At 39.9% G+C, this 27,061-nt stretch overlaps 1 protein-coding gene across 1 annotated transcript in view; it reads right to left on the bottom strand.

Moving 5' to 3' along the window:
• Positions 1 to 12,242, bottom strand: part of sema3c (sema domain, immunoglobulin domain (Ig), short basic domain, secreted, (semaphorin) 3C) — a 165,315-nt gene extending 153,073 nt beyond the window's left edge. Inside the window, exon 1 of the mRNA XM_043713776.1 lies at positions 11,879 to 12,242. The gene's annotated coding sequence lies outside the window, so the exon portion shown is untranslated. The remainder of the gene's footprint in view (positions 1 to 11,878) is intronic.
• Between the last annotated feature and the right edge of the window lie 14,819 nt (positions 12,243 to 27,061).

Raw genomic sequence — 27,061 nt, 5'->3', positions numbered from 1 at the left:
TCTTCTGAGCTCTCTTTTTAGGTCTTTCCTGACTTCCTTGTAACCCTCAAGCGCCCTAACTGAGTTTTCACATTTTGTCCTAACATAAGCCTTCTTCTTCTTGACCAGGGATTCTACTTCCTTAGTAAATCACGGCTCATGCGTTCTATATCTTCCTCCCTGCCTGACAGGTACATACTTATCTAAGACACACAGGAGCTTTTCCTTCAATAAGCTCCACATTTTTAATGTGCTCATCCCCTACAGTTTCCTTCCCCATTCTATGCTTCCTAAATCTTTCCTAATTGCATCGTAATTTCCCTCCCCCCCAGCTGTAACTCTTGCTCGGTGGAGTACACCTATCCCTTTCCATCACTAAAGTAAACCTGACAGAATTGTGATTGCTGTCTCCAAAGTGCTCACCTACTTCCAAATCTAACACATGGCCAGGCTCATTACCCAGTACTAAATCTAAGTACTGGGTTCACCCCTGGTATGCCTGTCTACATAATGTGTCAGAAAGCTCTCCTGCACACATTGGACAAAAATTGACCCATCTATAGTACTCGTACTGTAGTGATCCCAGTCAATATTTGGATAGTTGAAGTCCCCCATGACAACTACCCTGCCTCTCTCACTCCTATCGAGAATCATCTTTGCCATCCTTTCCTCTACATCTCTGGGACTATTCGGAGGCCTATAGAAAACTCCCAGCATGGTGACTTCTCCTTTCCTGTTTCTAACCTCAGCCCATACTACCTCAGTTAACGAGTCCCCAAACATCCTTTCTACAACTGTAATATTGTCCCTAATCAACAATGCCACACCTCCTCCTCTTTTACCATCTTCTCTGTTCTTACTGAAACATCTGAATCCCGGAACCTGCAACAGCCATTCCTGTACCTGCTCTATCCATGTCTCCGTAATGGCCACAACATCCAAGTCCCAGATACCAACCCACGCTTCCAGTTCACCCACTTTATTTCGGATACTCCTCGCGTTGAAGTACACACACTTCAATCCAGGTGCTCGCTTGCCAGTGTCAGATACTTGATTTTGGAACTCCCTACTCTCATCCTCTTCTGAACCTGTCCTACAATTTTGGTTCCCATCCCCCTGCTGTATTAGTTTAAATCCACCTTAATAGCTTTAGCAAATTTCCTACCCAGGATATTGGCACCCCTCTGGTTTAGATGAAGACCATCCTGCTTGTAGAGGTCCCACCTACCCCAGAAAGAGCTCCAATTATCCAAAAACCTGAAACCCTCCCTCCTGCACCATCCCTGTAGCCACATGTTCAACTCATTCTCTCCCTATTTCTCACCTCACTAGCACGTGGCACGGGCAGCAAACCAGAGAAAACAACTCTGTTTGTCCTAGCTCTAAGCTTCCATTCTAGCTCGCTGAATTTCTGCCTCAAGTCCCCATCTCTCTTCTGACCTATGTTGTTGGTGCCAATGTGGACCACGACTTGGGCTGCTCTCCCTCCCCCCGAAGGATCCCAAAACTCGATCAGAGACATCACGGACCCATGCCAAGGATCTGCAGATGTTTTTACCCTGGGGGCGTACTGTGTGAAGCCCATAGTTAGCACTGCCTCCCAGTCTTTCCTGCCCTCTATCACTGAGATTTTTTGACTTTGTCCAACTTAGTCCAACACTGGCACCTCCACTTCATTGAGATTTTAGAAAACAGTACAGGGAGATTCTGGTGAAGCCACCAACTCTGGATAAGCTGACTAAGGCTGTCAAATCTTGCACTACAAGCAGAGCTTTTGGAAGCAATAGTACCCGTGGAGTTGTATTAGACTCTGTAACAGGATTGAGAATGTGGTGCTGGAAAAGCACAGTAGGTCAGGCAGCATCTGATGAGTAGGAGAATTGATGTTTCGGGCAAAAGCCCGTCATCATCCTGAAATGTTGATTCTCCTGCTCCTTGGATGCTGCCTGACCTGCTGTGCTTTTCCAGCACCACACTCTCGACTCTGATCTCCAGCATCTGCAGCCCTCACTTTCTCCATCTGTGACAGGGTGCCTAGACCTGATGGAAGTGTATGACAGTTGTGCTTCTGGTTGGTAACATGCTAGAAACAGTGAGGAAGGGATCATCCCCCTTCTCTACAAGTGAAAAGGAGAGAGGGAGGACATTATAAAATGGTGACCCATTTTACTGTTGAATATTTTTATAATTTCCTATCCACCCTGACCTGATCTGCTCCATAATGAGCAAAAAGATCTCAGATAACCTCATGCTACTCAGGGATATGATTACCTGTGGGTATCGGGACAGTGGTGGGGGGGTGGATACCTAGCTCATCAGCTAGGACCAGGAGAAGACCTTTAACACAATGTTGCCCATCTACATGATGAATACACATTCTCCAAAAGTGTTTGATGAAGGAATCTGAAATTGGATCCAACTGCTATACACAATCATCCAGAGAACAGTTTTCAATGGGTGAGAATTGGCGAGCTTCCCAAACAAATCTGGAGTTGGCTCAGCCTCTCTCGACCTGGTTTTGTTTGTGTCTTGTATCAAACCTTTGACTGAGTCCTTCTGGAAGGGGATGGGGAATAACAGGGGTGACAATCCCAGATAGTGAAGGGACTCAGCTCAAAGCATCCTCAGAGATGGTCCACTTCACTGTCTTCAGCTCCGATCCATTGTCAGAGACATAGACTGGGTAGTGGTGAGAAAGGCTTTCCTCATCACTTCCTTCACAATGCTGTTCAGGTGGAATACAGTGTGGAAGAGACCTCACCACCTCCATTTGGAATGTTTCTTTGCAAAGAAGATCTGAGAAAAGATCCAGTGGTTTAGCTGGTTCATCCTGAGTAACTCCCAGATGCAGTATTCAGCATTCTGTGAGTTTGCTGAAAAGCCTGTTGGTCTTCCAATGAAAAGAGCTGACAATGATCGAGTGTTGCACGCTCTAAGTCCAGGAGCACATATAATCTCGTTGAAGAATTAGGGAATGGTATTTTGTAGAATGCTTGCTTCTGTTGGCAATAGCGCAATTCCAGTGGGGATCGGTTTGTGCACTTTATTCTGCTCAGACGCGGATGTGTGCGCTGAAATCTCTGTGCCGTTCAACACATGCACTGATGGTCTTGCCGTTCTGTGCATGCGCAGTGTCAGTGCCAGAGTTTGTGTTGTTCTGCGCATGCACCGATGTCAGCTTTCTGAGAGAGGTAATGTACAGAGAGCAGCTTCCTTACATATGTACTGTGTTAAATTTACATTTGTTTTGTTAATAAATATGATTTCAACCTTCATTCAGTCTGAGCTATACTTTGCGTTAGACTTTTGGGTGATTTTTGAGTGATCATGAGTGATATGTTTTGGTGGTCTGTCCCAACCCCACTTTTCCCATCGGGAAATTTTCTATGAAGTGAGGTTTCACTGGAACACAACTATGGCGTTATAGGAGAACTACCTGCATTAGAACCGGCACATCATGTAGGTGGAGGCAGATACTATAGCAACTTTAAGAGGCATTTTGATAAATTTATGAATAGGCAGGGAATAGAGGGATGTGGACTGCATTGACGCAAAAGGTTTTTATTTTAGAAAGACGTCATGTGTTGGAGTCTTGGTGGGCTGAAGGGCCTGGACTATGCCATATTGTTCATTTTCCTTTTGTAGTAAAATAAAAATTAGACGAAGCAGATTCTTTTTGCACTTCATATAATATCAGGTTCAAATTTATAATTTTTTTGAGCAACTTATACATTTGGAATGAAAGACTTTTGTGTCATTCTGCATAATTGGTGATTCAATGTAGTCTCATAAACACAGGTATATTTATTTTCCTCTCTGACTCTAATGTGGGAGCTTACCAAGGCTAGCCCATCCCACCAACAGTATCATTAACCAGGTGAATCTCTGGCATTTGAATGCTAGTAAATGTTGTCATGAAAAGTAATGCACATTCTTTAATGTCTTATGAGAAATCCTCATCAAATCTTAGATAACTTTCACTTCAAACTGTCCAGGAAAAGCAGTTTACAGCTGTCAAGCTGCAGTTTTGTGAGCCACAGAATCACAACTTCAAAGGTTTTTGTGTATAATAGCATTGTCATACAATTTAGCTGCAAAATACCTAGGATATCCAGGATTGGCTGTTACATGGGCTGTCAAAGTGTGTGTGGTGCTTCAATTTACAATTTTGGCAAGTCTACTTCAAGGACAATGATTTCCTCCTCAGTACAATTGACATGAATGAAGGAAGATCAAACTTTTGATGAGGTGATCATAGCCAGAGTTGTGCAAAGTAACAGTATCGAGGGAGTAGGAGACAATAGAGCTGTAGATTTTCTCAAGTAATGTGCAAATACCAGCCAATGGTTGTAGCTTGCACCCACTCCCATATGCACATCCGTATGCGTTATAACATGTAACTATCATTTAAAAATGCAAGCTCTGTTTAAAGTTGCCATTTGGACATACAGTAGCTGTGTACTGTTTGCTACTTTTCTATCTTTTGATGTTGGAAATAGTACTCTGCTTGGAAGGATAGGCATAGCAACAAAGGACAAGTCCTGTTCCCTCTCACTGATATTTGCAAGCACAATTCTGCACAAATCCCAGATCATGTAGGGCATATAGGTTATTTGATTTTAGAGTAGAATAAATGGTTGGCACAATATCAAGAGCTGAAAGGCCTGTCCTGTGCTGTACTGTTCTATGTTCTACGTAGTTGGTATGCTTAACATATAGCTGATGCAAAAAAAACTGTATACAGGTAGAAGAGGAGAAGAAAGCTGTTAACAACAAAAGATCCACTAGATTCTGAGAACAGCAGAGTATAAGTGGTTTTATTGATCTCACTGTGCTTGTCAAAAGAGATCAAAAAGCTGGTTGGATTGATAAATGGGCAGGTACTTCATGAATCTGTGGTGGTTACTTTGGCTGATAACATTAATAATCCCTAGACTAGACTTAAAGGAGGAGAAGCCAAAAATGTTGCACAGACCAGGTAACAGATGGAACAGATTGACATGTAGTTTCCTGCTGACCCTGCCTTTAGGAGGCAATTATTCCTCGCCATTGTCAAGTAGGTGTGGCAGATGCAGGTAGAGTTCATGAGATCATGACAAATGAAATCTACTCAGTTTTGGCAATCAGAGGTTGTCTTTAATCCAGTTACACCTAATTTATAAAATAATGGGAATTTGTTGCTTGAAAGTACCAGTCAGCATGAAGATCATAATGACTTGCCAAGCAGTACTGGACTTGGTCATTTCCAGTTAGATAGTGTTAGATAATATGGTGCACCTTGAAATAGGATGAATAAAGCTATGAGAAAAACTTAACAAAGACTGTCTTTTTAAATTTTCATTATGAGCAAGCTTCTCATGTAAATCATCGAAGTCAGTTTTTCTGTGACACTGATTATGCATCTGCTTCTTACGAACATACAAGTTAAGACCAGGAGCTTTTTAGCATGCTCTGATTTCAATAAGATCATAGCACTTGCTGTACCGATGATACTGATGTAGCATAGTGTCATGTGGCAATACATACACCCTCTTCTTTGACTGATCAGTGCTGGCTATCATAGCAAGTCACCTAAGTTTCTGTCTGCACTAATAAGCAAGAAGCAAGAAGATGGGATACTTGCCTTTATCAGATGAGGCATTGAATTTAATTACAAGGAGTGAATGCTGGGACCATGTACAATGTTGGTTAGACCACAGCTAAAGTATTGTGTGCGGCTTTGGAATCCACATTATCGGAGAGATGCGATTGCACTGGAGAGGGTGCAAAGATTCACCAGGATGTTGCCTGGGCTGGAGAGTCTTGGTTATAAAGAGAGATTAGATAGACTGGGGTTGTTTCCCTTGGAGCATAGAAGACTTGGGTGACCATGTTTGAGATGTATAAGATTATAAAGGGCACAGATAGAATGGACAGGAAGGATCAATGACCAGAAGGATTGATGTTAAGTAAGGGACAGGTCTTTCAGAGGGGATGTGAGGAATTGTTCTTCACTCAGACAGTGGTGGGAATATGGAACTGACTGCCGATGAAGGTGGTTGGAACAGAAACCCTCATAACATATAAGAAGTATTTAGATGTACACTTATCATGCCAAAGGCATACAAGGCTATGGGTCAAGTACTACAATATGGGATTAGAAAGCTAGATGATTGTTTCTGACTGGCACAGATTTGATGGGTTGAAGGGCCTTTTTATGTACAGTAGGCCTTTAAAACTCTATCATAGTTGATCTGTTTGTGTTTTGAATTCCACATCTTGTCACATTGCATAAATATTTCTCACAGTCTGATGAGATAAATAAAGGAAAACCCAATTCAAAGTTATTCATTAAGAAAGCCAATATCCCATTAAATTGTGATTTACCAGGTGCATCCCTATAAATTAAAACAAATATTCATAGGATGAGGGCATCCTATGTGGCTTGACCAGCCTTTATTGCCCGTCCCTAATTGCCTAGCGAATAATTAAGATTCAACCACATTATTGTGGGTCTAGACCATTTAGACCAGATCAGGCAGTTTCCTTCTTTCAAAGGCATTAGTGAACCAGATGGGGTTTTCCCCAACAATTGATAACAGCTTCATGGTCATCATTAGACTCTTCATTCCAGGTTTTCATTGAATTCAAATTTCACCATCTGTCTTGGCAGGATTTGAACCCAGCTCCCCAGAACATTACCTGGGCTTCTGAATGAATTGTCCAGCAATAATACCACAAGGCCATCATCTCCCTCAATGCCAACACAGAATTACATGATCATAACATTAGCTATTAGATGTCACCTAAACTTTACAAGACTCTGAGTTTGTTAAAGACCTTATTAACATGTAAAATATATTATGTTCTTAATCAGCATGAAAATAAATCAAACAGAAAACTGCATAAAAAGAGTGTTGAGCAAACAATGGGTGATCATGTTTAATATGAAACTTCCTGTTTTCTATATACTACAATCTCATGCTAATAAGTAAAACACTGCCCTGAATTCTCATTCTCTTATAAGCGGTTATATCCCTGTATGCCACAGGGTTTATATATGAGTTCTGTGTTATCTGTAGGAGCCAAAAGTTCCAGTACTATGTTGCTTCACGGATTCAACTTGAAAACAATTGTTCCACATATACAATGGTTGTGTGTTGCAGGTTGCTAAATGTTAAATATTGAAAAACCTCACAATGAAGCTATACTGATGATGAATTGGTGCAATAAAAGTGGGATTAAATCTTCAAGGATATACTTTCAAAACAATTATTCAAAACAATTCTTCTGGGAACAGAAATTTAAAAGTGCCTTCACTTTTTATTATTTCAGACAGTGAGCTCAATTTTCAAATTTTATTATTCTTGTCAACATGAAAGGATACTTACAGATTGCTTTGAAGAAATTGAGTAAACCTAATATCTAAGCCTACAATTTGGCCTGAAGGCAAACTATGCGCGAGTGGTTCCTGTTGTGAGATTGGGAAGAAGAAGGAGGTTGCCACAGGATGCTTTAAGTGGGGTTTTGGCCCAGAACCAGCCTGATTGACAGACTTTCAAGCCAGATGCCACATTCAAGACCAAACTGTTCAAGTGGGGAGGCTATCAGAAGTACCAATCTCGGACTATCCTACCATTTTCTATGAGTTCTACTCAGTGAGGCCAGTAAGATGGTGGCCTGGGTTCAGCTGGGAGTGAGTTCCCAACAGTGTTGAGCAGGATTGAAATGGTGATGGAGGGCTTAGAAAGCAGTCAGTGGTATAGTGCTGATTGGAGGGGAGCAAGAACTGATCATAAAAGGAAGCTTATGAATATTTACCTTTTCATTCATTCACGTATGTGTGCATTGATGGCAAGGCCAAAATTAATTACCCACTTCTAATTGCTGTTGAGAAGGTGACAGCGAGCTGTCTGCTATCTCCAATCACTGCAAATCATGTGGTTTAGGGAGCAGCAGAATGCTGTTTTGAAGTGAATTCCATGAATTTGACCCAGTGATGAAGTAATGGGGACATAATTTCAAGTCATGTGCTTTGTGGGGGAGCTTGCACATGAGGGTGTTACAATGCATCTGCTGCCCTTGGTTTTCTTTGTGGTAAAGTTTGCAAGTTTGGAAGATGTTGTTGAAGGCATTTGGTGAGTTAGTGCAGTGTTGGAGGCAGTGAATGTATAAGGGTGATAGATGGAGTACTGATCAGGTGGGCTATCTTGTCCTTGAATAATCTCAGTTAAAAATCACACAACATCAGGTTATAGTCCAACAGGTTTAATTGGAAGCACTAGCTTTCAGAGTGCTGCTCCTTCACCAGGTGACTGTCAACTTCCCGATAAAGGAGCAGTGCTCCGAAAGCTAGTGCTTCCAATTAAACCTGTTGAACTATAACCTGGTGTTGTGTGATTTTTAACTTTGTACATCCCAGTCCAACACCGGCATCTCCAAATCTTGAATAATCTCATCTTCTTGAGTGTGGGAATGCACTCATCTGAGCAAATGGAAAATTTTCCATCACATTCTTCACTTTCGTCATATAGATGGTGGACAGGTTTTGGGGAGGAGGTGAGCTATTCACTGGGGAATTCATAGGCTCAGACCTGCTGTTGTAATTATAGTATTTGTATGGTTGGTCCAATTCAGATTTTGGTGAATGGTAGCCAAAAGAATTTTGATAGTGGGGAATTCAGTGATGGCAAGGTCATTAAATGTCAAAATGAGCTACTTAGATTCTCTCTTGATGAAGAGGGCCATTGTTTGACACTTTATGTGGCATAAATATTACTTGCTGCTTCTCAGACCAAGCCTGGATTTTATTCACGGTCTCCTGCAAATGGCCACAGACTGCTTCAGTATCTGAGGTGTTGTAAATGGTGCTAAACATTGTGAAACTGTCAGCAAACATCTCCAGTTCTTGACCTTATGCTGGAGGGAATGTTTTTGATGAGGCAGCTGAAAGTGGTCAGGTTTAGGAACACTGTCAAGATTAGAGTGGTGCTGGAAAAGCACAGCTGGTCAGGAAGCATCCGAGGAGCAGGAAAATCGACGTTTCGGGCAAAAGCCGTTCATCAGGATTCCTGATGAAGGGCTTTTGCCCAAAATATTGATTTTCCTGCTCCTTGGATGCTGCCTGACCTGCTATGCTTTTCCAGCAACACTCTAATCTTGACTCTGATCTCCAGCATCTACAGTACTCACTTTTGCCTAGGTTTAGGAACACTGTCAAACTCTAATAAGCATGACTGTCTTCCTTTCTGCTAGGTAAGATTCCAACCAGTAGAGAGATTTCCCCCTAATTCCCATTGATATGTTTTGCCAAGGCTCCTTGATGCCACTTAGTTAAATACTGCCTTAATGACACTCTCTTGTTTCCTTTAGAGTTTAGTTCTTTTGTCCATGTTTGGACCAAGACTGTAGTGAGTCACATGCTGTCCTGGCAGAACTCAAACTGAGCATCAGAAAGCTGGTTATTGGTGAGTAAGTGTTGTTTGAAATGTTTTTGACATCTCCCATCATTTTGCTGATTATTAAGTGAAAGCAGAAGGACTGCTAACTACCCAGATTTGATTTGTCTTCCTGATTGTGAGCAGGTCATACACAAGAAATGTTCGGTGTTGTTGGGTGTATGCCAGTGTGGTAGCTGTGCTGGCTAGCTATGAAATAGAAGTCTTGAATACTATTACTCGAATCATATCAGGGTCCATAGCCTTTGTTGTATCAGAGTTGTGAAAATCTGTCATCTGGGATGCTAGTGATATCAAGAGGAGATGAAGTTGAATAATGATGGTACTACAGTGCTGAGCACTGCATTAAAATACTTAGCACAGAGTTTCCACAGAACTCTGGGGAACAAGATTTCAGTAGAACAATCATTATGTCTATGAGACCTTTAATGTCAGATATTAAGTATCTCTGAAAATGCCAAATTATTTCTTCTCTCAGAGAGAAGATTTGATAGGATACACTAAAAACAATTTGAGAAGATACATCATTCTTTTAATTTCTTATCAATAACAAGCAAGGCAACCTATTACCAACACTAGGACACTATTATCATTAGACTGCAAAAGCCACAGAACTAAAACCAAAATATGTGCATTGATCACAATTTACTGTGTTGTCTGCTGTCATTGATGCAGAGGTTAAAACAATTCCATAACCCCAGCTTTCTTTCGTACATCTGCACAGTTTCATCAAGAGGAAAACTAAATAACAATATCTCTATTCAGAGGGCTAAGCAATTTGCACTTAATTTATTTATATATCCTGAAATTCCCTTGGTCCTTCTTCCTTTGTACTGTGAAACACTCATTCGACCTACATTAGTCATTTTCTTTACTCTATGAAATGTTTTCCGGAGGCCCAGTCTCCATTGACTATGACTCATTGAGCACTAAACTCTGAACAATTTTAAAACGTTTTTCAAATTACAGTGAGTGTGGCTACTCACTTCATATTACCACAGAACAGCCTACACCCACATCAAGTTGTTACCTCAAAATAATATTCACCAAATTATGAAGAAACCTGTAGTGCTAACATTTTGAACTGCTCAGAGTAAAATGATGGAGTATTCAGCTGACACCTGTCATATGTGTTTAGGAACTAATGTTTCTTGCAAAACTTACAACTTAATTCTTTATGTTTGAAGAGGTCAGTCATTACATTAGGCTCTTAATTATTAACCTGTTAGTCATGGCAAAGTACCACAACATTAAATTAACAGAAATAGTTATTAACACAGGTTTAATAAATTGACCTATTAGCTACTAAAACATGAAGAAATTACTCTGTAAGTTAGAAGTTAACAGCAGCCAGTTATCCTAAGTATGGCTATAACATAAAATTCTAACATTCAGGTAGAAAATAAATGATACTCTATTCATCAAGAACATGTGAATCACTCGCTTTTAGATCTGAATTATCACTTTCCCTAATTAGTCATAATAGTTTAATGCTCTGCATTAAGTCAGTTAAACACCCCTGCTCATTTGGTTTAAACTGAGATGAATCTCAAAAAGCACAACAGACGTGAACTGTTCAATCTGTCCACCCAATGGCTCACTTAGCAGCAAAAATATATTCAACCTTGCATTGGTAAGAATGCGAACTTTGATGAACATCAATCCTGTCTATTGATCCAGTGGAAGCTATTTCAAATCCACTAAAGAACAGAGTTTGCTGAGTGAGCAAGACAAATGCAGGTTTAAATTTGAACACTGGTTTTTAAACAACTACATGACTCTTATACATTTACCTTCTCTCCAAGTTTCAAGTCTCATTTGTCAGATAGTGAATTAGTCTCATTGCAAACACAACTAGTCATTACCTGGATGTACTGCCTCTCTTTGGGTCCAAGTAGCTTTCAGAGATTAGACATGGCACTGCACTCCCACTGAATAAGCTCTTCTACCACCTACTGATAACCTTCTTTAAGAGTAACTCATGACAAAAATTTCTTCCTGAGTTGTCTTAATTATTTTGATGATCTCAAACTCATAATGACAATGCAGGAAAATCTGAATGGAAGTTGCAAAAATCTGTACCCTGCAATTAAACTGGAAGATCCTTCTCTGGTGTGTGAATTTACACAAAACAAATTCTGTTTAAGGTTTTTTTTTCTCCTAAGAATATTTGTTGAAAATGCAGCAGTTGATTAGTTTCCTAAACTGGTTAAATTTTATACGGCTACTAACATTCTTGGTTGCTAGGTAGTTGCGCAATCTTTAACAACGTAGTCTGCCTCAAAGTCAGCTTTAAGTCAGCTAAACAGTGAAATCCCACAACAGAAAGAAGCTCTCAGAATGTTAAGATACAGAAAAAAAATCGTCTGTTTAACTCCTGATTCAAAGCCAAGTATAAAATGAGAAAGTTTTACTGGGATAACAAATCAAACTGTACTGCAATTTCAGAAAGATTGCCTTACCTCCCATTCAGCCATGTAATAGCTCCAGCAGCTTTTAGCCCACTGTATCCTATTGTTTCACTTCCCACTGTTTACTGCTTTCCTTAGTTTGGTCAAAAGCATTCCATGACATCATTCATCAGAAAGTCACCCAAGCTGAAGTCGATTATTGAAACTAGAAGCCAGCTCTGAATCAGATCAAGATCCGTTTAAAACTATAGCTTTCGGTGCTAGTTAGTCACCAGCAGTAATCTAATTTCATGTCGAAGGAGGTTTGTCTCCAACCTTGCTGGGTCATGCACAGCTTGACAAAAACAGAACCGGAGGAATTGAAGCTAATGCGATAAAGCGTGACTCTAAATGATCATGCTTATTTCATGAACAGAGAGCAAGCATAAATCCTCTTCCAGTTTCTGTGCTAATATGTCTGTTTGAATCTGCCAGTCTGTGCCAGCATTCCTGTGTGGAGGCAGCAGACACATAGCACACCAATTAAATGAAGCTCACAAAGATATTGTAGCACCAAGATCAAACATTGCAGAATCTTTTAAAATTTAATTTAACCATTTATTGGAACTACCATCAATTGAAGTAAAATAATCTGGCAGTAAGTGAAGCCCATATGAACCCATAAAGGAATGCCACATTTTCAGACATATATATGCTACAGCGCAGCCCAAGTTAAATACAAAGAGCAGCGTTCAGGAAATATTTTAATATACTTGTCTTAGTCACAACTCCAGCATTTCATTGATTTTTTTACATTACATTTTCACTTATTAAAATGATAATAGTACCTTTGAAGCGGATTGGAGACATTTCTATAAGCATATCCCCTTAAGGAAGCACCTATTCGGTAAAAACCCTCATCAAAATTGTAAGGATTGTTAACCCTGACAAATTGTCAACAGCAAAGTTTTTTATGCACTCAAACAACAAATCAGATTACAGGTGATTTATTCTGTAATCTTTTACATTTTATTTATTCAAGGAATCATTTTAGTTATTCTCTTTGTATTGACAACATTAGTGCATATGCTGGTGCACTTACAATGTCCAGGCTTGTTACTTTAGAGCAGAAGAATGCATTATATACAGGCATCATTATTAACTGCTTTCATTATACAGGGCTTCAGTAACAGCTGGTAGCAGGTGACATCAAACCAGTGACATGCCAAAATATTAAATAAATAGAACTATAGGGATGCCCTCCATTTACCCAGCATGACTTTGGCACAGTTACCCATAGGGCAATACTCAACATTCAGACGCTGGCATCTGTTAGTGCAACTCATACATTGTAACACAGTTAGTACCTTGCTCCTATTGTGATCTGTTATTCTGCTTGTGTAAATACAAGAAAACATATACAACAATAAACAAAATTGTCTGCAACATCTACTGGTCACTAGTATTTGGTCCTGCTCTCCCAATTGCTTAAAGGAAAGGATGTTCAATAATTTCTTAAAATGACAACAATTTCCAATGTTTTTGTTGAGTGGGTAGAATTTATTGTTTTTGTAACGTCACTAAATGCCACTGGCACTATCATGTGTGATTCCATGCTGTGTAATGACTGCAACCTCAGTGATGCATTTTGTTTCCTTGATTAATTGCAGATTTTCATACACATTGCTTATGGAGAAGTTGCTGCCAGGCAAACTTGTTTAATACAATATAGCAATGGCATTTGATATTCCTATAACATAGTAGACTTGGTTCACTGATACTTATAACACTAAATGATACTTATAACGCCAATGCAGCACTACATCGTGATATTCAAAAGATTTTGGAAATGTCTAAAATAATTCAGTCCACGAAAATCATTAAAAATCTTGTCTTCAATTGGTTTCTCTATGGAATATTTGCAGACATCCCTAGTTCAGTTCTTTTTACTTCTGAAGCTAATTAAAAATTATTTACCACGAAGAAATAGCAATGATTGATATTTAAGGCTACATATTCATTTGATTGCAGAGTCCATGCTTGCTGAAAAAAATTAACTGGTATATGGGTACCATCATTCTCTAGTCATAATCAAATTAAAGCCACAATATATACTAGGGATTGTAAATCCAATGGGGAATTCAGGAAAAACACTATCAGAGGATTATTCAATGTGGATAGGGGGCCATTCAGTGTATCTAGTCTGCACTGACACCAGACCCCACCTTATCCCCGTATTTCCCATAGTCAACCTAGCCGGCACATCTCTGAACACTAACATGATAATTTAGCTGATTCACCTAACCTGCTCATCATTGGATTGTGGGAGGAAACCAGATTTATCGGTGGAAACCTCCCCACACACAGGGAGAACGTGCAAATTCCACACAGTCAGTCACCCAAGGCTGGAATGGAACTCGGGGCCTGACATTGTGAGGCAGCAATGCTAAGCACTGTGTCACTTTTTACACCTTGAATGGTTAGAATATGGCACTTGAGTATTTAAGTCAAATAGAATTGGTGCGTTTAGGCAAATTGAGATAATTACCATGGAGGGAAAGAAACAAGAGATTCTACTGATAAGGTTAGTTGATGATGAGTTGGGGTGATGCCATCATGGAGTTTAAACACTGATATAGACTGGCTCGGCCAGCAATCTGATTCTGAGCTTTTGGTTCGACATGACTAGACTTTGGAACACCCTGTCTAAACCTCTTGACTTCTCTCTCCTTAAAGCCTATCTCTTAGACCAAGTTTTTGGTCACCAATTTTGATGGCCCTTTCCTTGGCTTGACTGAAAATGTTGTCTGATTATGTTACTGCTTGGCACCATGAGCTGCCTGTGAAAGGTGCTACAGAAATTCAGTCTGTTGTAAAGCATCAATTTCACATGAACAGAAAGATTTATTGTAGAAAGCCTTTCAAAAAGTAATTTTGCCTCGCATTACAGCCTGATATCTGGGCTAGGTTGTCCCTATTGGCACAGGGTGAAACCATGGATATAATTGATGCGTGTAAGAATTTAGAGTTAAATTTTGTAACAAATGTTTCTGATGATGACTTTACCAGATGAACATATTTCCTTGTACTGGCAACATTGCTTGAAGTTCACAGCACAACCAAACGTACACAACCTCAGCATGATTGTTAGAATGGGGCTCTTGTTGAAAACTCACATCAGGAGCACTTTGTGACAAACAGATTTAGCAAAGAAAAATAAACTACTGCTCTCCTAATGGAAAATAAGTACATTGGCTGACTAAACTGTGAAGTCTATAACATCCTAAGAGTTTAATGCATTTCAAGATTTAGTTTTTAAAGTATTTCAGAGCTTTGCATTGGTTTATATACTGTTGCAGTTAAACCCTTTGAATACACCGTGCTTATAACATCACTGTTAGGATTCAGTAAGGAGGGCTGAACTGATTCCTTTCCTTGTATCACATCTTGCATTGGTCACAACAAAGTTGGGATTCTTGGGATGATGTGAATGCCAACTATCTGTGTAAATCCTTCTTCAAATTAACACATGCACATTACTTCCACTACAAAATACATAAAGTTTGGCCATGTGTTATCTTAGAAGGATTTTGGCCAGTTAAATACGGAATAAAAAGAATTATTCACAGATATTTGAAAATGCAGGTTCACCGCCAAGGTCACCGTCCACACATCTCTAGGCACTGGTATACCTTCCAGGATCAGTTATGGCTGGCTGACAGCTCTGCTTCTGGAGAATGTACTGTTAATTGAAAGTTCTCATTTGTGTCGATGAGGCCTTTCCAGTGGGGTTTTAACATGTGCAATTTGGTGAGAGATGTTTCAGAGAAGAGAGTGAGAGGGCAAAGACCATTGATCCGGGCAGGTCAGCCCAGACTCTGACAGTCTGTGCTCAAATCCAACAGCTTTAATACATCCACAAACTGAGGCATGTGACCTCTCTTAGGAAGACTTAGGGACCTCAGCTGAGCAGTTTGTGTTCTTTGCAAATAGAAAAATTTCTTCTGCTGCAGTCAATCATTTTAGATATACAAAATGTTTTTTAAAAAAAGTTCCAAATAAAGAATATGTGTTCAGTCAATGATTTCTAAATGGATGATTCAGATAACACATCTTCATAACAGCACACATTGACATCATGGTCCCAATACTTACGGGAAGACAGGAAGAAGGAGTGACAGCTGTCAGGGAGTCCTGGGAATTATGGAAGTCCTGTTGCATTTAATGACTAGTTTTATTCAAAAATCTTTACTTAATTTTCCACCTGACAAATAGCCAAAAGCAATACTGAAGGGCATAAAAGTGATGGTGGAAATAAAAATAATCCCGGGTAAAGGAGAATCATGAAAGGCTGGAGTGATCTCAAAAGGAAAGCAATTACTGGGCTTGAGCATGGTGAAGAGATCTCAGGGAGAACTTGGCTAATCATGACAAAGGGACAGATGGCTGCATGTTCGTTTAAAGGCTGGAGTGAAATGTACCTTTGACACTTGGCTCACAAGCAACGCTAGCAAAGTGTTTAGCTGCTGGGTTTATTGTATTTATTCAAATATTATAATTAATGGCCTCACTTTATAGAACAGATTACTCAGTCTATCAACCTAAACCCTGCTAAGGATAAGCCAGAAGTTGTCATGCTTATGGAAGATTAGGGCCAGATCATATTTTATCCCCAAGCTCTCTCCTGCTCATAATGGAGGCTGTTAAAATAATTCCCAATAAGTCTGTTGGAACAACACTGATTTTTAATACCAAACCACAATAAATTAAGTGATTACAAAGACTGAACTATGGAAATCAATAACAACATTTGATCATCAACTAAATAGCTAGCTGAAACAATAAATAGTAAGTGTATTAGATTTTACTTGATGTACCATACTTTAATTATAAACCTGCTTTGTTTGGTAACTTGGTTTAAAGAGAAACATTACACTTGGACCAAACATATATCTTAATGTTTCATAAGTTTCCAAAGGTCATTTACTTTATGGGTGAATGGTGGCTCAGTGGTTAGCACTGCTGCCTCACAGTGCCAGAGACCCAGGTTTGATTCTAGCCTTGGGTGACTGTCTTTGTGGAGTTTGCATGTTCTTACTGTGTCTGTGTTGGTTTCTGCCAGGTGCTCTGGTTTCCTGCCACCGTCCCAGGATGAACAGGTTAGGTAGATTGACCATGCTGAATTGTGTATGCTGGGTGGATTAGCCATGGTAAATGTGGGATTATGGGGAGAGGGTAGGGGCTGAGTCTGTGTGGGATGCTCTTTGGAGGGTTGGTGCAGGCTTGGTGGGCTTAATGGCCTCTTTTCACACTCAGATTCTATGAGCTGAATCTTCTTAAAATTGGGCTAAGTGTCATTTCTGTGAAGAGTTTTAGACACAACATTAAAATGCTCGCCTCATTCTGCATGTACCATGCCTCCCGAGCACCACTCAGGCATTCAGCAATGATGGAAGTGGTCATCACTGCTATATTTCAATCCAAATCTATTTCAACTGCTGCAAATCAGGATTAGTCCTTCACAGTTTCAGTGTATGACAATATCTAAGAGATATGGCAGATAGAGACATTCTGTTACTCCAGTTCATAGTCAAGGACATGGAAATCCTGGTGGATGGGTGGTGGAGATGAGAGCTGTCCTTTTCCTCAGGACTGTCTAAGGTGATCATGGCACTGAATCCTGCCAATCTGGTTCAACGATGCCACTTCTGTCATTTCCACGGTCTGGAAGAATACCTAGCTATTTGGGAAAAGGCCCAATGACCTTCTGTTCTCCACAAGTGTGTATGGCACCATCTTCTCTCGAGTACCTCATACTAGCTGTAACTCTACTACTGCTCTCAGCTCCAACTAAAGTTCATGATCTACTCCTCTCACTATTGTGTACAGCATCATTCCCCGAATGGTGCTCAGTCACCCCATTCACCTGGAGGATACTCCATCGAAGATAACAGACTGTGGGCCTTCTGCACTTTCTCTGCATCCTGAAGGGATCTTTAGCTGTGACCTCTGCAGACCTGCAAAGTGACTCAAGATAGAGACTTAAAAATGAAGCTCTTAAACGTAAGGCTGGAGCTATATGATTTAACAATATTTATGCTGAAAGAACAGACTAAGTTGAGAGACTAATGCACTGAGAGGAATTGTTATGGACCAGACCAGAACCCCTTCAAAACATTTCAAGAAAGTAGCCCAGACCTTAACTTTGCTGGTTATTTTAAGCAGGAGTAACGCAGATATCCCAGGAGTGACACAGTTGGTCAACCTACATCGTTCTAAACAAAACAGAATTTATTTACAAGATTACCGAATGAAACACAAACAAAAGAGAACAGAATACTGAATAACCTAACTTTTCTGAAAACCCAACAGATTATACTCACCTAATGATGCTCTTCCAAATACTTGCAACAATCCCCATAAACATCCCTTGGCACAAAAGGTAAAATCAAACCCAGGGTCTTACAGGAGAGATTTCAGAGAGAGAAGAGGATCAGCAAGGACCTGGTTCTCTGGGTCCAGCAGCTTTAAAACTGCCTGATGGCTTTCAGTGAACAGCCAGACCAAATTAAACCAGAGAAAAGCTGAGCTGGGAGAACTGGCCACTCCCCTTTCATTGTACAAGTGTTTTCTTTAAACTTGAAAGCCTTTTTCCTGAGGCAGTATCTGTTAGTTATAATCAAATTGGCTCGAAAACTCTTCAAACTTAGACTTTTCAGAGTTTGTATCTTTTACAACCTCTCTGAAAAAAAGCCAAGGACAACATAGCCTTGTTAAAAGAGCAACATCCTGACAGAATGAACATCTTCCAATCGACATTAAACAAAACCCTCTCATCCCAGCTGAAGCAAGTTAAAAACTTAGACTAGAAACCCTTAACCCCATCAAGATTTGTAGTGTTTGGCAGTCTCCAAAATGACTGTCTGCCAGACAGATCCTAGAAGATTACAAAGATTAAAAAAAATAAGTTCCAAGTCATGGATATATGTTCAGTCAATGATTTCTAAATGAATGTTTCAGATAACATATCCTCACTAAAAAAAAAAAATTCCTGTGAATATCATCACAAAGTAATTGAAATTATGTGACCAACCTAGCATCTGTGAAGGAGAGTTTCAGCTGCCCTTGCCCTTGAGTCCAGATGGAGACATATGATACAAGAGCTGGAAAAGAAGGGAGTGATGAAGAAAGTAACAGTTCCTATAGACTGGCAGTGTGGTAGCAGAGGAAAACCTGGAAAACTCAGAATGTATACAGAACCAAAGGATCTCAGGCCAGCTTTGAAGAGATCTCCAATTTCAACCACTGCAGAAAGTTTGCCCCACTTTGCCAAAGCATAATCTTTATTCTCTTGATATGAAGGATGATTACTGGCATAGGAAGGTGGGTGAATGTAACAGTTTTCCAACTACGTTCTGGATGTCTTCCAGGAGATATGTATGCTATTTTGGCATTTCCACTGCCCCAGAAGTCTATCAATGTAGACAACGCAATAAAGTCAATGTGGAAGCTGTTGTGCATGATTTGCTAGTCTATGGACGGAAGAAACCATCATGAACCACCATCAGAATCTAAAGCAACTAGTAGAGAGAGCTCACCAGATGGACCAGAAGTTGAAAGTACATATTATGTAATTGGAAATGCCTGAGAGACCAACAGACTGGAAAACAGTGCAATGATTTTTTTTTTTAATTTACAAACAATTGGAGAATTCTGAGGAGCAGAGGATTCTAGGTGTTATACACATGCACAGCACAGAATCAAGAAGGCTAATGAATGCTATCCTTTATTATGAGAGGAACTGAACATACAAATAAAGATGCTAAGCTTCAATTATAAAGGACATTGATGAAACCGTATCTCTAACAATGTGTGTAGTTTTGATTTCCTTACTTTAAGAATCATTTAAATGCATTGGATGTAGTTAAAAGAAGGTTTATTGGATTGATACTTGGATGGGAAGATTGTCTTATGAAGATTCATTGGATAGGCTAGGCTTGTTTCCACTGGGGTTTAGATGAGCTAGTGGATATTTGATTGTCATGAAGAAGATGCTGAATCATTTTGACAAGATGGATGTGGTAAGGATGTTTCCTCTTGTGGATCAGTCAGAACTAGGGATACTGTTTTATCACTGAAGTTTCCCTTTCGAACACCAATGAGGAGAATTCATTTCTCTTGCAGAGTTGTGTGAGTGGATTTCTCGGTTTCCGAAGGAGTGGAGGTGGGGGTCATTCAATATCTTTAAGATGGAGAGGAATAGATTCTCATTAGGCAAGGTCATCAAAAGTTATTGAGGAGTAGATTGGAATATGCAAATCAAAACCCACACACAATCCACCATCATCTTGTTATAGAGCCATAGTGACAAACAGCACAGAAACAGATCCTTTGGTCAAATCAGTCCATGCCGACCGTAATCCCAAGCTAAACTAGTCCCACCTGTCTGCACTTGGCCCATATCCCTCGAAACATTTCTTATTCGTGTACTTATCCAAATGTTGATCCCACATATGAACCACTCTGTACAAAAACAAAATGCCCCTCATGTCTTTTTAAAACTTGCATCTCTCACCTTAATATGCCCCCTAGTCTTGAAACCCCCCCCACCCAAGGGAAAAGACACTTTATCTATATTCCTCATGATTTTATAAATCTCTATAAGATCATCGCTCAATCTCTTATGCTCCAGTGAAAGAAGTCCCAGCCTATCCAGCCTCTCCCCATAACTCAAACCCTCCATTCCTGGCAGCATATGTTCTGAACCCTCTCCAGTTTAATAATATTCTTTCTATAACAGGGTGACCAGAACTGGACACAGTATTCCAGAAGAGGCCTCACCAACATTGTACAACCTCAGCATGACAACCCAACTTGTATAGTCAAAGGGTTACTGTATGATGAAAGAGGCTTATGGGGCTGAATTCTGCTTCAATTTCAGATATTTATGTATCTATATTATGCATGCATTTCTTTGTTTTGGTTTTGAAAATGGGAATGTTGACAGAAGTACAATTGTACCCGAAATGTACGAGTTAGCTTGCCATAGTTATATGACCTCTAAGGTTTGTCGTAAGTCCAGTCTATGGTAACCATTGAACACATATCGCTTGTAATGGGAACCATCACTTATTTTGAATAAGACGCAGACTCCGAAAAGTCTAAGTTTGAATGTCTTTAGAGCCAATCTAATTAAAGCTAAAAGATACTGCCTCAGAAAAAAGGCTTTCAAGTTTAAAAAAAACACCTGTACAATGAAAGTGTTTTGAATATGCCTACTGTCAGAATGTTACAGCAGGAGAGAAAAGGGAAAGGTGGAGGGAAAGTAGAAAATGGAGGAGGAAGAGAAGAGGGAAAAGAGATTAGAGGAAAGAAAACTGAGCAAAAGGTAAGGTGTAGCGAAAGAAGGAGGAGAGGGAGGAAAAAGCTGCAAGGAGGTAAGTGAGAGGTGAAGATGCAAAGCGGAAGTGGTAAAAAAACAAATGTGAGTACAGGAAGTTATTCATTGCATTTGATTTGTATTCCATTGTTTGCACGGAATGAGGCTTTAGACTGTTTCTATAATGGATTGCTATCAGGCAGAGAAACTGAAAATATTGTATAACTTACTTCAAGCAAATAATAGAAGGTCCATTAGTGCTGTAAAAGGAACAAACTAATTTTGGTTGGAGATATTCTGTTTCCCAAATTTATGTTACTATTAAACATCAATGTTATATAAGACAATGGCTTTGAAATTATTAACACTGAAGAAATCAACCTGATGATTTCCTAAGGAATTGGTGAGGTAAGTAGAACAGCTCTGGACCTTAAAGGGAACAAACCTAATTTCCAGGTTTTCTTCAAAGGACAAGAGGGTAACGAGGGAGAGTATAGAACTCCTCAAAAATGAGCAAGGCAGCCTATATGTGGGGCTGCAGGAAATGGGGGAGATACTAAATGAGTATCTTGCATCGTTTACTGTGGAGAACAACATGTGTGAAACCTTCAGAAATGGGATAACGAGAGTCCTTCAATGGTATATTTCTGTTCGGGTGAAAGGAAAAACTGGTAGCTATAGGAAATGCTGGATGACTAGTGAATTTGAGGTTTGGGTTAAGAAAAATAAGGATGAATGTATCAACAGGAGAGATCAAGAGAATGCTTAGAAGAGTATAAAGGCAGTAGGACTATATTTAAGAGGGAAATCAAGATGGCAAAAAGGGGACATGAGACATCTTTAGTAAATAGGGTTAGGGATAATCCAAAGGGTTTTTATAAATACATTAAGGACAAAAGGGAGAGATAGGACCCCTATAAAATGAGCAAGGCAGCCCATCTGTGGAGCTGCAGGACATGGAAATCAAGATGGCAAAAAGGTGACATGAGACATCTTTAGTAAATAGGGTTAGGGATAATCCAAAGGGTTTTATAAATACATTAAGGACAAAAGGGAGAGATAGGACCCCTATAAAATGAGCAAGGCAGCCCATCTGTGGAGCTGCAGGACATGGGGGAGATACTAAACGAGTATTTTGCATCAGTGTTTATTGTGGTGAAGGACAGGGAAGATATAGAATGTTGGGAAATAGATGGTGACATCTTGAAAAATGTCCATATTACAGAGGAAGAGATGATGGATGTCTTGAAATGCATAAAAGTGGATAAATCCCCAGGACCTGATCAGGTATATCCTGAAACTCTGTAGGAATCTAGGGAAGTGATTACTGGGCCTCTTGCTGAGATATTTGTATCATCAATTGTCACAGTTGAGGTGTTGGAAGACTGGAGGTTAGCTAACGTGGTACCACTATTTAAGAAAGGTGGTAAGGAAAACCCAGGAAATTATAGCCTGGTGAGCCTAACGGTGGTGGTGGGCAAGTTGTTGGAGGTAATCCTGAAGGACAGGACTTACATGTATTTGGAAAGGCAAGGTCTGATCAGGAATAGTCAGCATGGCTTTATGTGTGGGAAATCATGTCTCATGAACTTGATTGAGTTTTTTTAAAGATGTAACAAAGAAGATTGATGAGGACAGAGCAGTGGACATGATCTATATGGACTTCAATAAGGTGTTCGACAAGATTTCCCATGGGAGACCAATTAGCAAAGTTAGATCTCATGGAATACAGGGAGAACTCGTCATTTGGATATAGAACTGGCTTGAACGTAGAAGACAGGAGATGCTGGTGGAGGGTTGCTTTCCAGACTGGAGACCTGTGATCAGTGGAGTGCCATTAGCATCGGTGCTGGGTCCACTGCCTTTCATCATTTATATAAATGTTAGAAACGAAAATCGCTTCTCAATAATCGCTCTAGACAAATTCAGGAAAACAAAGTTTTATTAATAAGTCAAGTCTGCAGAGTTGGGCACCCTTGAAGAAAAGGCGCGCTGAGGCTTACAAAGTCTCCCATTATATACAGTACAAGTCACTCCTCTACTTGGCTCTAACAAGCCATGAGGTTCACATTCTTAAAAACATCATTATTCTTATCACAAAGTCTGCAACAAATGTCTCCAGAGTCTCTAAAGTTGTTGTTTTTCTCACCCTGTAGTCTTATCAGTCAAAGACTTCAATCTGTAACAGATGTCTCTCGAGTCGTTTCCCTATCCTGGAGTCTTATCAGTCAAGGACTCATCCTTCCCTGCCTGTGTTAATGGTTTCATCAATCAAGGGCCTGTTTGTTTTTACTCTGCTCACAAATTGTCAGCATTCTGCACAATTTAAACTATTCTACTTTTGAGTATATAAAATATTCTAGAAAAGAAACAAAAGTTTTGTCTTTTATTATAGATCAGTCTGTGGTCCAGGCACATCTTAAAGTTTAAACCGAAATTACCTCTCACAATAAATGATTTGGATGTGAACATAGGAGGTATAGTTAGTAAGTTTGCAGATGACACCAAAATTGGAGATGTAGTGGACAGCGAAGAAGGTTACCTCAGATCTTGATCAGATGGGCCAATGGGCTGAGAAGTTATAAATGGAGTTTAATTTAGATAAATGCGATGTGTTGCACTTTGGGAAAGCAAATCATAGCAGGACCTATACACTCAATGGTGAGGTCCTAGGGAGCATTGCTGAACAAGAGACCTTGGAGTGCAGATTCATAGTTCCTTGAAAATAGAGTCACAGGTAGATAGGATAGTGAAGAAGGCATTTGTTATACTTTCCTTTATTGGTCAGAGTATTGAGTATAGGAGTTGGGAGGTCAGGTTGCAGCTGTACAGGACATTGGTTAGGCCACTGTTGGAATATTGCATGAAATTCCGGTCTTCTTCCTCTCAGAAAGATGTTGTGAAACTTGAAAGGGTTCAGAAAAGATTTACAAGGATGTTGCCAAGTTTGGAGGATTTGAGCTAAAGGGAGAGGCTGAATAGGCTGTTTTCACTGGAGTGTCAGATGCTGAGGGGTGACCATATAGTGGTTTATAAAATCATGAGGAGCATGGATAGGATAAATAGACAAAGTCATTTCCCTGGGGTGGGGGAATCCTGAACTGGAGGGCATAGGTTTAGGGTGATAGGGGAAAGATGTAAAAGGGAAGTAAGGGGCAACTTTTTCACACAGAGACTGGTGCGTGTATGGAACGGGCTGCCAGAGGAAGTGGTGGAGGCTGATACAATTGTAGCATTTAAATGGGATCTGGATGGTCATATGAATAGTATGGGTTTAGAGGGATTTGGGCCAAATGCTGGCAAATGGGACCAAATTAGGTTTTGATATCTGGTCAGCGTGGATGAGTTGGACTGAAGAGTTTGTTTCAGTGCTGTACAATTCTATAACTCTTTGACTCTATCACAATTTCTATCACACTAATGCAATGTGTGTATAATTGTTATCATGAATAAATTGCATCCTGTTGAAGAGAAGAGCTTCTTCTCATTAGGCCACATAATGGATTCTCCTCGACCACAGCAGACAAAACAGGCCTTGTAGATCTCAACCTAATCGGAAATGATGACAATAAACCTACCTCATTGTGACCAAGAGTCAGGTGAACCCATAATCTGCTAGTCACGGTTGTCTGATGATTTAAGATAAAATTGTTTCTGCTATAACGTGTATTTTTTTCAATGTGAATTAGCTGTAACAAGATTGAAGAATTTTAGACGATTATTTATAGAACATGAACTTTCCTTACTTGTATTGGCTACAACGTGATTCCAGTCCTATTGGTTTAAATGGTGCTACTATTGCACAATTTTTTGATAATGCAGAATTGCATGTGAATGGAACTATTGCGTAAAGCAGAACAGACTATAGCCACACCATTACAATAGCTGTCATTCTGTTTCATCAACATGACAGTGGAGGTTCATTTTGCATCCAGTCACTATTCTCCCAGGAGATCCCCAGTTACGTAACAAGGAAGGGACTTGGATCACAAATCCTTGTTTCTATTTAATTTCATTCCTGAGAACAGAACATTCTCAGACACGCAGAGGAAAGGGAAGTTTCTCTGATGATAATCGCCTAAATTTGGTCACCAGCTGCGATCTACAAGGGAAATGTGCAGGAAGCAAATTTGGCAACTATAGATTTATTTCCCAGTAAATTGTTATGCTGAGAGGCAAAATCTGTCACTTTAATCTTTGGAGACGGTCTACAATGGACAAAACCAAATTGGTTGCTGCCTGATTGGATGAGGGTTAAGGCCCCACAATCTCGGAGGCCATTTCAGCAGGGTAAGGGGGGCATTAGCATCAGAGCATAGTGTTGTCAGTGATGCAAATCATGTGTTTTGCAGCCGCAGCCAGGAGGTTGAAGGTTATGTTGCCTGCCAGGTGTCAAGGAACTAACTGTCATGGTGCATGAATCCAACATGAGTAGAACTAAGAATGTACTCCTGATGAGATAGGTCAAGGAACTAGGATTGAAACACATAAGTAATCATTGGATAATTACCTGGGTTAGATACAAATTGCATAGGAACAAATAGATTAAAAAGCTAAATGCGCGGCTGAAAGAATGGTGGGAGAACCAAAGATTCAACTTATAGGGCCTTAATGCCAGTGCTTGATGATGTTCGCTTTGAAAAGTTTCTCTTAAACTGGGCTCGAATCTGTGTCCTGGCAAATTGACTATTCTGAGCAATAAGACATAGCGTTAACCTAACAAAGGTGAGCTGAGAGAATTTGAAAAAGGATACAGTCAAAGCAAGAAAAGAAACGTTGAATTTATAGAGCAGATATGTGATTAGGCACAATTAAGAAGAATTGATCAGGAAGAGACGAAATGCTGAACCAAGTTGGTGGAGCATTACTGATGAAGATGACATCAGAAACAAATAGGAACAATAATAAATCTAAAGGCACTATTTCAGAATGTGCAAAGATTGACAACAAAGCAGCCAAATTTATTGCACAGATGGAAGTAACTAGGTTTGATTTAGTAATAAGGAGATATTATTGGAGACTATAGTTGTGAATTAAATATTTCAAGGTAATTTACTTTTAGAAAATATTGGCAAAATGAAAAGAACATAAGAAGTAAAAGCAGGAGTAGGTCATTTGAACATTTGAGACTTCTCCACCTTTCAATATTTTCACTGTGGCAACAGTGACCAGACCAACAGAATTGGAGACAGACAATAGTGTCTACAGTGAAGTTTTGACAGTACATGAAGAAAGCACAAGGTCCTCTCAATGATCTAAACCCAGAGATGGGAGACATATCCAAAGTGAAGTTCAATGGTGGTAGGGGCTAGCAAGTGACAGACTATAAGGCATACCCAGGCACTGAAATACAGAACAAGGAAACCCGCTTAACAGATCAGAATGAGTAGGAGAAGCCCAAGGCAGAATGTACAGTAAGCAGAAGCAGGAAGAAACCATAATGAAATGAAATCACTTAGAGAGATCAGGAAGAAATGAGCACTTAAAAAATACTCAAAAGGGAAATGCATGATAAAGCACATGACCCAGTAATGAAGGAACTCTACCAATGGCATTCTGACCCAGCAGTGTTACAGAGGGTCAAAAGTGCAAAGAGAATGACAGGACAGTTGCCATGACAGCATACTTTTTAATACAATTTCACTTCCTGGCTAGAGGCTGTAACCATTCAGACCTTGGGTCCTCCCATTTGAGTCTACCTTTATTTGATTAGTCAATAGACAATAGGTGCAGGAGTAGACCATTCTGCCCTTCGAGCCTGCACCACCATTCAATATGATCATGGCTGATCATCCTTAATCAGTATCCTGTTCCTGCTTTATCTCCATAACCCTTGATTCCACAATCCTTGAGAGCTCTATCCAACACTTTCTTAA

The sequence above is a fragment of the Chiloscyllium plagiosum genome, chromosome 23, assembly GCF_004010195.1.
Source record: "Chiloscyllium plagiosum isolate BGI_BamShark_2017 chromosome 23, ASM401019v2, whole genome shotgun sequence".
Lineage (NCBI taxonomy): Eukaryota > Metazoa > Chordata > Chondrichthyes > Orectolobiformes > Hemiscylliidae > Chiloscyllium > Chiloscyllium plagiosum.
The sequence above is the reverse complement of the archived record's forward strand: the minus strand, read 5'-3'. Positions and strand labels throughout refer to the sequence as shown.